We start from the raw sequence: 12,017 nt of genomic DNA on the forward strand, positions 1-12,017 counted from the left end.
CCTGGGCTTTGTTGTGTTTTATGTCTGTAAGGGGAACCCACATCTGCCTGAGCCAGTCCTTCTCCATTGATCTTTATCTATTTTAGGGGAATCATATTGGGAAGTTGGCTCTGGGTAGATTATGAAAGGGCACCAGGGTGCCTCCTGGCTTTGCTGTGGATTCTTTGCCCAAGCTTCTCTACTCTATCTAGTTCTGAATGTGCCAGGACCATGTCCATCATCCCGCAGGGTCAGAGGGAGAGATGACAGACTGGAACCATCCCCCTTCCTGGTTTCCGTGTCTGCGACGGCCAACTCAGCATGAGAGGGCCTCACCACGTCACAATAGGAACACAGTCCTGGTGGAGGTCGGGAGACCTGGGTTTTAGTTCTGGCTCTTTCACTGCCTTATGCAAGTCCTGTCCTCTCTCTCTCTGGGCCTCCCTTTCCACACCTTTCAAGTGAGGGACTTGGATCTGATAATTCTGAGGTCCTGGGCTCTCCAACATCCTATGACCAGGTGGAGAGCTTCAGGGATCTGATAAGCCTTCCCCCTACCCTCTGCCAAGGGGCATTTGCCTGGCGAGGCAGTCTTTGGGGCCAGACAGACCTGCATCTTGCCTTAGCTAATTTACTTAAGTACTCAGTTTTCTCATCCACTAAATGGAAATAATAGAAGGTTGTTGTAAGTAGATGACTGTGAAAGCATTCAGTGCTGTTTTGGAATTTGGAATTCACAGGAATTTAATGATGCTGTTGTTTTGATGTTATTATTATGTTATTATGTTGTTACTCTAATTATTATGTTTATATCTTGGCTCAGTACTTCCCCGTCTCTTTCTGATTCAGTTTTTTCTTTCTAAAAAATAGAGATAATAAGAGAATCTATCTTATTGGTTAATTGTGAGGGTTAAATGAGATAATATATGAAAACACATGGGATGCTTCCTGGTATAAAATACCAGATACACAATAGCAGTTATTTTAGCTATCATTTTTTAAAAATTAGTTGCAATATCTTAAAAAAAGAACTAGATAAGAAAAGGTGATTGGGGATAATTGCCTTCTCTAATACACGTGCTGAAGCAGATTTCCCAGTTGTCTGAAAGATTCCATGTTTTCCCTAAGCATCTCATTTACCATAGGGAACAGTAAATAAATAATGTCAAAACTGTACTTAGAAGTAAGCTGTATATATCCAACATGTGCTCTTAAACCTGGATGCTGTAGTCTTTTTAGCATCAAATGTTTCATATACATACACAGGAAACAAAAACACTAACTGGGAAAGATATCTACATTCTTATGTTCATAGCAGCATTATGTATAATAGCCAAGATATGGAAACAACCAAAGTGGCCACTGATGGATGAATAGATAAAGACATTTTGGTATTATAATACAATGGAATATTATTCAGCCATAAAAAATGAAGAAATTCTACCATTTCTGATACACGAATGGATCTTGAAGGCATCTTGAAGGATCTTATACTAAGTGAAATAAAGTCAGACAAAGACAAATCCTGTATGATCTCATTTACATGTGGAATGTTAAAAAAAGAAAAAAAGGAAAGCTGCACCTCTCTCCCACTGCAAACCTCCACCAAACTCACAGAAAAAGATCAGATTTGTTGTTATCAAAGGTACAAACTTCAATTATACAATAAATAAGTATTAGGGTTATAATGTAGAACATGATGATTACAGTTGGCAGAGCTATATGGTATATGGGAAGGTTTTTAATAGAATAGACACTAAGTTCTCATCACAAGGAGTAATTTGTTTTTTCTTTTCTTTTTATTGTATTTTTATGAGCTGATGGATGCTAACTAAATCTACTTATGGTTATCATTTCACAGTAGATGTAAATCAAACCACCTTGCTGTACACCTTAAATTCATACAGTGATATATATCAATTACTTCTCAATAAAACTGGGAACAAAGGTGATATATATACAGTGGAGAAATGGAAAAATAGAAGACAACTAAAATAGTGGAACTTGATACTTCTGGGATGACAGCTGGAAAGTCAGAAGAAATGAAGCAAGAGATTTTTTTCCCCCCTAAAGTCTATGTATTTCCATTTGAGCTAAACTATTTAAACTATTAATTAATAAGAATTATTTTGCTAAAAGTGAAAAACCAAAATACTAATGTTCCAGGTCCATGATGTATTTCCACATATGGATGACATATATTAGGTAGAAGAGACCTTACTTTTTATCAGGTTACTATGGGCCAGGCCCTAAACTAAGCCCTTGTGGGGATTCTCTCATTTCATCCTCACAGCAACTGTAGGGAATAGATACTCTTATCTATTTTTTACAGATGAGAAAACTTGAGACAGAGAGGTTAAATATATGCTTCAGGACACCCAGCTAGCAAGTGGTAGTGCTGAGACGTGGACCCACGTCATTTGACGTGGGAGAGAGCTTGAGCTCTACTAGTCCTCAGCTAGTCAAGAGGTCAAACCTTTCTGTATTAATGAAGTGTGATGGACCAAGACAAGGATATAAATGGACTTGCTTTTTACCAATGACATGGCAAATTAACATTCATTCTTATTGTTTCCAGGATCATTCCATTTCATGTAACAGGATGAATTTCAGTATGGAATAGACTTATTTAAGGAAACATCAATATTTTTCTCGAATTGGCAGCATCAAAACTATATTTATGGAATTAAAACATATTGCATTTATATAATGCAAATTCACTTGGAAACAAGATTTCTTTATCTCTCTCTGTAGCTTAGCTTGCAGCTGTTGGCATCAATCTATTTTTAAAACACAAAAATAAATTGTTTCTTTTTAACTCCTTTGGATCTGCAGACAAATGCTAGACAGAGTACTGTTGATGAGGCCAGCATCTTGGTCAGATGGCCCAGATTACTCTATAAGAAGATGCTATTTGAAAAAAAAATTTTTTTCTTACCAACTGCATATGAAAATGAATTCATTTTTGAAAATAAAAAAAGATAAAAATGCTCAAAAAATAAAGTAATATTGGCATTTTGTCCCCTTATGATAGCACTATCAGTGTTTTAATGAATACCCTTTCCATCTTTTTTTATGGCATATGTGTATTTTTTCTGTTAGTATTCTAAATTGGGATCACAGGGTGTATACTGTTGTGTTATCTGTTTATTCATCAGTGTATTGTGATGTGCATTTTCCTATGTCAGTAATGATTGTGAAGTACTCTTCGTTAGAACCTGCAGCTTACCCTAATTGTTTAACAGTAGGTTTCCCCACCTCTGCTTCTAATATATGTTTGTTGTTGTTGTTTAGTCAGTAAGTTGTGTCTGCCTCTTTGCAACTCCATGGACTGTAGCCCACGAGGCTCCCTCTGTCCTTGGGATTCTCCAGGCAAGAATACTGGGGTGAGTTGCCATTTCCTCCTACAGGGGATCATCCCGATCCAGGGATTGAACCCACATCTGAATTGGCAGGCATGATTTTTTAATCACTGGGCTGCCTGGGAAGCTCTCTGATGTATGTTAGTGAAGAATATTTACGTATATTTATAATGACATCTATAATTCTTTTCTTAGGATATATTCTCAGAATTGGAAACGCTGAGTTATATGGTAAGCTGTAGGAGTAACTGGTTTTCCTTCACTGCAGGCAGTGTGCCCCGGTGCACCTAGAGTCCCCGCTCACAGCATCTCTTGGCCTCCGTTTCCCAGGAGCTTCAGAGAAAAAACAATGGAGCAGGAAGCTGGTGGGAAGTTAACAACAGCAGTCTTCAGATTCTACTCATGGATCAAAATAAACATGTTGGGTTTCTGGTTCCAGCCTTAACATATCCTGTATTTGATATTTAACTCTGTCAGCTTTGAATTCTTTCAGCTGCAAGTAACAGAAAACTTGACTTATGGTGGCTATAAAAAGTAGGGAATTATTTCTTCCCTGTAATAAGAAATTTGGGGAGCTTCCGTGATGGTTCAGTGGCTAAGACTATTTGCAATGCAGGAGGCCTGGGTTCAATCCCTGATTAGGGAGCTAGATCCTACATGGTGTAACCAAGTGTTCTCACATGCCACAACTAAAGATCCCGCCTGCCACAACTAAGACCAAGTGCAGTCAAATGGGGGGGGGGGGGGATATATATATATATGAAATTTAGAAATGTGTGGTGGCTGTGGCTTTACTTCAGTAGCTCAGAGATGTCAAGGAGAGTCTGTCAAAAGTGTTCTTGGTCTTTTCTAAATGGTCACAAGATGGCTGTGTGTGAGGCAGGCATCATGTTTGTGTTCTGGGAGTCAGGGAGGGGTGTGAGACAGATGAGACACATTTTTGATTCTGGGAGTTGTTAGCCTGATTTTAGAAAGTGGTGCTTTTTTCTCTTTTTGCAGAAGTAATATATGTTCACTATAGAAAATATATTTCACCTATAATCTTACCATCCAGAGGTAATCACTGCTCTCATTTTGGTGTTTATCTTTCTAGTTTAGTTAAAAATGCACAAAAAGGTGGGATTTTAAATTTATGTACTGCCTCATAACTGGCTTTTAAAGTTGGCATCTATCTCACTGCCTTGCACTTGGTAGATGGTTTAAAGATTTCACTGGAAATTCTATGAATACTTTAAAAAATACACTATGAATATTATTTTTCTATATCTCTGAGTAGTCTTTACAGTCTCTATTTTATAGTATAATTTTTAACAGCTGCATACCCCACATTTGTTTGAATATTTGATAATTTATTTCACTGAATTGCTATTATTTTACATGTAGATTTGAAAAAAAATTTAACTGTGGCAAATAATACTGCATTGAACATCTGTGTGTGTGTGTGTGTATACACAAATCTTATTTGCTTAGATAAATTCCTTTCAGAAGTGGAATTAGTGGGCCCAAGGAAATGCCAATTTTATGGTCCTTGATTTATATTATCAAGTTGCCCTCTTCAAATGGACTATTTTACTTACTACCAGCAATATGAGTTGTTATAATCTTGTTTTACTTTCTGATTTTTAATGGACATTTTTTTTGAGTGGATAGTATATTTGTCTGATTCAAAAACTAAACAATACAAAAGGCATAAAGTGAAATTTTATTCTTATTCCTCTCCCCATACTCCCATGTCTGCCCCCATTTCTCTTATATGTTAACCACTCTGACTAGGTTTTTTTGCATCCTTTCGGTATTTTTTAATGCATTCAGGCAAATATGTATGTAAGTTATTTCCCTTCCTTTCTTACACAATAAGTAGCACACTGTTCTGTATCTTGCTTTATTTGGTTTGATGGCTGTATAATGTTCCATTATGTGAATATTCCATAGTTTTACTTGTCTGTTCTCCTGCCTAGGTATATTTGAAACCTGTGTCTTTTCAGGGAAACCGGGCCCAAGTGAACCATTTTATCCTGGCCCTGCAGCTAGACCACAAACAGGAGTAAGCAGCTTTATCTGAATTTCCTAGACCTACTGCCTGGCTAGCTCACATTTTGACTTAGCCTCTCAGGTGTAGTTGGCAGTGTCTGAAATACTCTCATCCAAGATGGGGGGTGGGGGGTGGATTGCACAGGTAGGTTTATCCTCTTTGAAGAACTGCTGGTTTGTCCTTCTCTCCTAGTTGTGACTGTGAGATATTTTCATGTTTTAGTTTGGGTAAAGAGTAACCCCTCCATTCTCATCCAAGGGATGATGGCTCTCCTATAGGAAATTATGTCCTATGTTGCTTTGTAGTGAATTCATTGTTACAGAATGCCAGGTGTATTGTATATCCTTTGAGAGGCTCTAGGGAAGAATCCTTCCTTGCCTCTTCCTGCTTCAGATGGCTCTGAGCATCCTTTGGTTTGTGGCTCCATAACGAATGTCCTTCACTTGCCCTTCCGTGTATCTTCGCTCCTCTTCTGTCTCAAATCTCTGTCTTTCTCTTACAAGAACACCAGTCATTATTCTTAGGGCCCACCCAGATAATCCAGAATGACCTCATGTCAGGATCCTTAACTCCATCTGCAAAATCCTTTTTCTGAAATGGGTAACACTTGCAGGCTCCGAGATTTGATGGAGATGTATCTGTGGGGGGCTACCACTTAGCTCACGACAGGCTTTGAGTCTGGCGCTCTGATTCCAGAATCTGTGCTCTTCCCTGCTAGATCATATCCTGTGAAATGCTGCAGAGAAAGTCCATTTTCTGTTCCACATGGTAATAAAGGACTGAGGCTTATTCACTCAGTGTTGTTTCTTCATTGCATTGTACAGAGGAGGTGCTCAGTGAAATGAAATGGCTTTAATCACTGAATTTCCATAGAAATTATGGAAGCAGTTTTCATATCTCTTATTGCTTTTCTCCAGGCTGAATATTCTCCAGGTACGTCAGTTGTTCCTTATGTGAAGTTCAGAAGCCCCGCCGTTCTGGTTGCCGTCCTGTAGGTACTTTCTGATTTGGTCAGTCTTCCTCTTCGTGTGACTCCTAGACTGAACTCTTGGTAAGATGTAAGAAACGGGGTAGAAAGGGACTATTAATTCTCATGGTGTGTACTCCATATTTTTAAAAGTACTTCTAGGTTGTATTCACTTTAGAGTAGGTGCTAAAGGTCATTTCTGGTAGTTAATAGCTAAAGACAAAGAAAAATACACAGGAAAACTCGTAGTAGACTTACTTAGTCATTGAGTTTTTAGGGCCAAATACAGCCTCAATTATGCTAACACAAATTTTATTGATTTTGGATTCTGGGGATGGATTTTGAATATGGAAAGAAAAATGGTCCAAATGTCACATTCTGGGGTTTAGAAGAAAGGGCAAGCATACTCATAAATAAATCCAGTTGCCTCTCTCCATTCCATTTTGTCCAGTCCATGGAAAACACTTGTATTAACAGATGTGAGTGATGATCCACTTTTTTTGCAAGAATGAATCAGAATTTTCATGACCAAGTGTTAGAGAAGAGAGCCTTTTTCTTCTCAGTTTCTACCTGTTGTGGCCTGAAGTTGGTAAGAGTGTTTCTTTTTTAAAATCCCATTTACCAAGTACTTGTGTTAATTTCCATGTACTTGTACCCTGGACAAATTTATGCTCTTGGTGTTGTATGTGCTGCAGGTTTCACTGCTGTCAAAACATGTTTTTAAAAATAACCCATGGGTTTTAACCAAGACAAATTAGGTTTTTTTTTTTTAAAGTAAAATCCACCGTAATATTTAGATCAGCAAGAAGATGTCATTATGACTAACTTTTGCCTGTACATAATGAGATAGGAACGAGGCATACTAGAGGCATACTAATGCTTTAATTTTTTTTTCTTTTAATCAATTTTTTAGAGGTTAAAACAAGGTTTTAGAGGGTAAAACAAGAAAAAGATAATAATTCTCAGGGTTGGACTCCATGGCTTCATTTACTCCATTATCCTTCTGCCTCTTGGAGCCCAATTTCTTTGAAAGGAAGCATTTTGTAGAGAAAGTCCTGTGCTTGGAGTGCCTCCCCCTCACCCCTTACCTGGCTACTATTTTTACCTGAGGCCGTAGCTTAAACGTCTCTTCTACAGGATAACTTATTCTGACTGGTAAGACTGTTCAGTTCAGTTCAGTTCAGTCGCTCAGTCGTGTCCGACTCTTTGAGACCCCATGAGCCGCAGCACACCAGGCCTCGCTGTCCACCACCAACTCCCGGAGTCCACCCAAACCTATGTCCATTGAGTCAGTGATGCCATCCAACCATCTTATCCTATGACGTAAGACTGTTAGTTCTTGTTTTATAAGCCCCCTTAGTACCTTGTTCTTCATTTGCAAATTTCATTACATCAGTTTCAATCACCTTGCTACAACTTGTCCTTTACTCCCAGACTGTAAACTATGAGGCAGGGGCTGTGTCTGTTTTCAACACTTTCCCTACATCAGCATCTGGGCCATAGAAGATGCTTAGTGAATTTTTGTTGACTGACGTTGACAAAGTCATTTAAGGGCTTATGTGAAACAATAACTTTAACAGTATTTGCATTTCTTTCCTGTGTGTGTGTGTGCACACGCGCACCAAGCTAATAGCAATGAACTCCTGTTTTCCTTTTTCTTTTTTTGGGGTGGGGGTTGGGTACCACTGCATCAAATTACTGAAGTAGAAAGAGCAGTTGACATTCTGTTTTAAAGTGACCATGTATCTGACCCACTTCTTCTCTAGTAATGTCATCACGATTGTATCTCATTGCTGTGGGTTCTTGGAGGCTGACAGGCGGAACAAGTTGCTTCAGCTCACAGTCCTCATCTGTCATACAGAACAGGTTGCAGATTCTTATTATGTGAATGAAATATGAAGAGAGGGATATTTTTCTTCCTGGGCTATCAGAGTAATTGAAAGTAACCGTATCAGGGCACAGGGGACAATGCAGGGAAATAGACTGCTTTTGTGAAGGGCAGCTCATCGGCTCTTAGAACCACAGGTGTCGCGCCTCTAAGTGCAAAGGCTCGGGAAACATTTTCTGTGATCAAAAGGCCCAGGATTCGACCAGAACATTTTTTCAGTAAGGAAGATGCCTTGGTTCATGTTACCACCCCTTAGATGCCTGTTGAGATGCCACCACCATGGGCCTTTGGAAATGTTTGCCACCGGACGTAGGACACAGGCTTTGTGTATTCTTTAGCCAAGGAAGAAAACCATTTTAGTATTCCAGATCAATAAAGCATAGTAGAAAACTGGAAATGTGCTATGAAAAACCATTAACCAGAGAAATTCTATTGTTCCTATTTTGAATCAGAAGAAATAATAACACTTGACTGCTCTTCTAGTCTGTGTTTTACAAGCTTGGTCCTGATGCAACAGAATATCAGATGATACTGTGTCAGCAATGCTTTGCCTTCTAAATCACTGGTCCTGTACAAAGCTCTACAAATAGAGCTTTGTAGAACAGTTTTAGTTCCCAGGAAGCTTCTTACTTAACCCTGGTCGAAAATACTAATGTGGTGATGGAAAGCAAGGTACAGTTCAGCAGTCATTCACATCATGACTTCGTTATATTTCAAGATAGCTTTCAAATCACTTAGTCGAATAAAACTCTAAAGTACTGTAACTGCCAGGTTGCTTTATCTAATTTATGAAACAGAGGCAAAGGAATCAACAATAACCCTCCATTTACCATTATTAGATTAGCTATTACTGAAACCGCAGAAAGTATATAACCCCTTACTTTGTGTTCACTTGAATTTGGTTATTAAGCTCTGATGGAACTTTCATTTAACCAAATGCCTTTGTTTACAGCAATAAGCATGTTAAATCTTTTGTGTTCTGAATTTGATATGACTGTTTTAGTACATGCCTCCTGCAAAGGCCTGTTAAAGTTACAGATTCTATTCATTTGTGTTCTGTCAAACATTATCAATTCAATCCGGTTAGAGTCTTGTTTTTCTTCTTGACTTTAAGAAATGTATTTTTTTTGCCATGAAGCTTCTACTTTTTCAAGAATATAATCAGGCATTAACAAACACAAAACTGCTTCTCAGAGCAGCTTCATAAAAATTGATTTTTCAAAATTAAATAAGCATCTGGTGGACTGAAAATGTTTTATACCTGATATTTTAAAGATATTTTGACTACTGCCAAAAGAAATCAGTTCCTTCATGCTGTCTCCCTTGTGGATGCCGTCATATGCCACTGGGTTGTGTGGAGCACAGGCTCTGGGGGAGGGGGCAGGCTTGGATTTGCACCTTGCCTGTTCCACTTACTGCTTGTAACTTTGGACTTTGCCTATCAGGAAAACCAGGTAACTCTAATCACCCTTTCCTCAATATGTAATTGAGCATATCAGTACTATAGTGTTATACATGAGGGGATGTGAGTAAAGAACTCAAAAAACCTGATTTTTATTACAACTCTTATTTGCGTGTGTGTGTCCGCACACTACATACATGTTGTTGATTTGATTGAAACTTGCTGATTGTAAATTTGGTTATAATAATGAAAACGCTGTTCTCCTTTCAGGACTTAATGTTCCTGTATTGTGACCACATCTAGAAGTGACATGGAGCATAGTTAGCAGTTTGGGTCTATTCAGAGTTATAGCTTGAAGAGAGATCACTGTGCAGGTGGCTACTTCACTTGCTGAGATTGGAACCAGATCCACATTCCAAAGACGTCTTTACTTTTAAAGTGAGACTTTATTTAAATTATTTTAAATTGATGTAAAAACTGAGTTAAAGAGTGTTTTAAATATGTGAAATAGAAATATACAACCTTTCCATTAAGAAGGGCTCCTGTTGACACTTGTTGGTACACTTGAGGAGAAATTTCCATCCTCAACAGAACCATGTAAATTTGCCAAAAACCAATAGCAAAGACTGGATCTCATAGCCTGACCTCCTATTACTCAGCTATGGATTACTGGTCAGGTGACATAGTGTGGATTTCTCCAAGCCCATATACACTACCCCAAAATGGTGGATATAAAGGAAAGTGTAGAGAGAAGCTTAAAAGGTGTGAAATAGATTAGTCAGTGAAAAATCACCTTATGTCTGCTTGAATAATGAGTCACAGGAAAATGAAAACTCCTTTAACTATGAAAGTTTCAGCAAAAAGAAAATGTTAGGCCTTCTTGGTGTTAGTTTAATGCAAAATAAGATAGCATTTAAGAAGTCTCTGCTTCAGCATCATATTGACAGTGCCCCTCGCTTGAGTCAGGGATTGGGGACTTACTGAGACACACCATCTGGCAAAATAAGGAAGACCAGTCTTGTGCCAACTGAAAAAGCTGCATCAGTTCCAACTCTTGTGTACTTTGCACATTACTGGTTGCCTCGCAAAACGTTTATCACTTTCTAATTAGGAAGGACTGAAGGAGCTTGGTACCCGGAAGAAAATGTCAACGGCCCAAAGAAAGAGAAATCATCTGCTGGGTCATCAGGGGCAGTAGGTGTTTCACTTGGAGCTTGCAGGACAGTTTCGTACCAGAATCTTTGTTGAGGGGACATGTGTCCTTGGTGTGTCTGTGCAGAACTGGGGATCTGGTTTTTCTATCATTCTGACAGTTTCCCCCACTTGTTTCTCCTGCAGCATGGCCAGACCTTGAAAGCACATGCCGAGAGATCACCTCTGCTCTGCTTCTTGGCCTGTCGTGTAAACTGTGGCCTGTCATGTTCATTAAAATGAAAATTTGTCGAATGGAATTTGCCCGACTGGCAGAATAGTTTAAATGTCAGATGTTGTTAGGCTAGGATATAAATATTATGTTTCCATTGTTAATTAATTGCAGCGCCTCAGTACCAGTGATCCAAAATCCAATTTAGTCTGCAATAGGCCTGTGGATAAGGGCCAGAGATAATGAATGCAGAGGGAAAAAATGTACTCAGAGTTTCCATTGTATCTGTCAAGGTCCTCTTAGAAAAATAGCAAATTTTGGTGTATCACTACAGTTCAAGAGGGGCAAAACAAGACAGAATTAAGATTCATTGTCTTTTGAAGCCTCTCAAATGTTCCTTACTGTTGCATCTCTTCTGCTGCTCTAGCCCAAGTGTGTCCCAGCATCAAAATTCCCAAAAGATGCCGGGCTCTGTCCCCTTTCTGTGTCCTTTCTGTCCCCCCACCATGTTGTTTCTGCCTCTGAGTCTGTTGTTATGTTTCCAGCTCATTTCAGACTTGTAGAACTGGGCTCTCTTGCCCTGTAATCCTGCTCAATTCTCTTTGCCGTGTTCATTTTCCCCTCTTCCATTTACCATCAACTCTCCCTTTCTTTTTCTTTCTGTCCTTTGTTTCGGTCCCCAGGCTCAACAGCCTGTCTGTCAAGTCTGCCATCGTTTGTTAAGATCATTTTGCTTCCAAATTGAGCTGGTGGCTGAATATCACTCAGAATACCGCTGCTCGAACTGTCTGCATTAGAAAGAGGAGCAGAAATCTTGCCGCTGGGGCCCAGACCTCAAAACCGACTGTTGCTGCAAAGCCCTGAGCCAGCAGGCATTTGTGACCACCATTCTCAACCAATATTTTGTTGAATACTTGCTGTGAGTATGGCATCTTACCCGGCCACCTCTCTGGGTTCCAAAGGCAAGTGGGTGTGCCAAGCAGAAGAGGACTAATTAAGACTTTGGAAGGCAGGGCCAATGTGG

At 39.2% G+C, this 12,017-nt stretch overlaps 1 protein-coding gene across 10 annotated transcripts in view; it reads left to right on the plus strand.

Annotated features, from left to right (window-relative positions):
- The window catches only part of FHIT (fragile histidine triad diadenosine triphosphatase), a 1,472,927-nt gene that overhangs the window by 11,945 nt on the left and 1,448,965 nt on the right, over positions 1-12,017 (plus strand). For 2 of the 10 annotated variants that reach the window (XM_070455774.1, XM_070455771.1), the window contains exon 2: positions 9,901-10,068. The exons of the other annotated variants lie outside the window; for them this stretch is intronic. The gene's annotated coding sequence lies outside the window, so the exon portion shown is untranslated. The remainder of the gene's footprint in view (positions 1-9,900; positions 10,069-12,017) is intronic. 10 annotated transcript variants of the gene reach the window in all.

Source organism: Odocoileus virginianus, chromosome 26, assembly GCF_023699985.2.
Source record: "Odocoileus virginianus isolate 20LAN1187 ecotype Illinois chromosome 26, Ovbor_1.2, whole genome shotgun sequence".
Taxonomy (NCBI): domain Eukaryota; kingdom Metazoa; phylum Chordata; class Mammalia; order Artiodactyla; family Cervidae; genus Odocoileus; species Odocoileus virginianus.